Here is a 2,090-nt window from a genome sequence, read left to right as displayed (position 1 = left end):
AACATCATCATTAGATATTTCGGATGTTGCAGTCAACAAACTGTAAGAACAACATGGATTCTTTTACTGGATAGAGATCATGACCGTCACCTGAACTTGCTCCTGCCCTGTCTTCATCCTGAACAGAGAGTAAACGCTTTCTGTCTCACCTCTTCCTGCTTCTCCTTTACTGCAGTTTGTGAAGTGTATTTCTGGTGTGTGGTGTTAGAAGCACACTGGCAGTGCCACAGAAAACAAAACTGCTCTGTGATTTCACCCTCACTCGCTTCAGGCATCTCTAACAGCATCGGGAAACTGCAGCGGCACAACAAACTGCTGCACAGCGACTCATAAATGCCTCCGCAACACAGAGACGGAGAGACGAGGAACTTCTGAATGCAAGTGACTAATCTCCTCACATAAAAGGACACAACACACACTGTATATAATCTACGAGTCTGTAAATTATAGATCATTACTGTTTTAGAATTTCGATGAAATGTATCCCTTGCTCTGTCATTATTTATTTCCCTTCCGGGCAATTTTTTCTTTTGTACACGGGCATTCTTGTCGCCCTTTTCAGCAGTGATTTACTGTGCATGACGCACAGGTGATGAGGCATTCAATGAGGCAGCGCAAAACCAGCAAAACCATTACTGCTGCCAGGAGTTGTGTTTAAATCGGCAGCAAAAATAATTACTTTTTAAAAATATAATAATTGAAACAGGTGATTCTTCCTGTATCTGTTGTCCACAGCTGCTTTGTAGTTGTAATTGTAGTAGTAAATTACTACTAAAGCAGATGTAACTGTAGTCGATCCCTGTAGCCATTTGTGCAGAGCAGGACTCACACGTTGACGCATCTGCAGCCTCTGGTTGGAGACGTGCTGCACCAAAGCCACACGGGTACTAAAGAACAACCCCACACACCCGGACACACAAGTAGTGATTTACTGTTATAGAGGAAAAGAAAGAACTTAATATTTGAATTAAAGAAATCATTTTCAGTCCTTCGTAAAAAGACTCATATCAGGTCATTTTACACTTTAACTTCTCTGTCGTTTAATATTTCAGCATAATGTTCAGAAACCAGTGTTCTCTGCTGACTCTTAAAGGTTTGTTTCATTAATGGTTTAGTCTGACAGGACGGATCTGTTGTTGTAAGAATGGCAAGACTGCCCTCTGGTGAATTACCAAGATATGTCTGTTAGGATATGATGGTACGGCTGCAATAATACACATTAATGTGGAGTAATAAGTGCAGTAAGTGAGTGGTCAAAGGATTTCACTTCAGCCAGACTCTAAGAGTCTGATTACTGTTTCAGTTGTAGTAGTTAGAGGAGTATTAGGTGATAACCTCACAGGATAACTAGCACTTAACACACTATAGATAACAGTGTTTTAAGATTACATGAACTGAGATTTGTGCAAATTATCTCATGACTACATTTTTTCCTGCAGCAAAATATGCATATATAGAGTTCAATGAGAAGTTTGGCTTCAGAAGATATGCGGACGCTCTGCCACATTGACTGCCTCCGAGTGTGGAGTAGGTTGTTAAACCCTCCACCATCGAGTTTGCACTGATGCTGACTTACTGACCAGTTGCAACGCTGTGCTATGTTCGTCATGAGATGAGAGACTCAGGATGGATTTAGGATGCAAATAAGAAAAGCCACCACGGAAGCTCGGGATTAAGTTTATTTTCCTCATAATGTGGAGTGATGTTAATGACTCGGCCTCACTGGTATTTATGTCGCTGTTGTTATCTGTGTGACATGAAACCATGGTTACACACATTTCCTGGCTCCACCGGAGGGAGGGGAGTTTGTCTCAAAGCTGCGCGCAGCATTTAACCCCTTCACCTAAACGAAGGGTGCTCCGTTCGTGTGACGTCAAGCGGAGTGCACCCCACGACGGGGTGGGAAAGGCGCTCTGTGTGTCAACCCTGTGATTGACTGGCGATCAGTAGAGGGTGTAACCCGCCTCTCGCCCAAAGACAGCTGGGATAGGCTCCAGACATGTCCATGTGAGTGGGGAGGGTCCTGTAGACCTGAGACTGTAGTATATGAACACAAACTCATAAACAAAGTGATTCCCATTCGTCCCAAG

This window comes from Semicossyphus pulcher, unplaced genomic scaffold (assembly GCF_022749685.1).
Source record: "Semicossyphus pulcher isolate SPU_LCO1_2020_fin unplaced genomic scaffold, fSemPul1.0.p SCAF_10, whole genome shotgun sequence".
Classification (NCBI taxonomy): domain Eukaryota; kingdom Metazoa; phylum Chordata; class Actinopteri; order Labriformes; family Labridae; genus Semicossyphus; species Semicossyphus pulcher.
The sequence above is the reverse complement of the archived record's forward strand: the minus strand, read 5'-3'. Positions refer to the sequence as shown.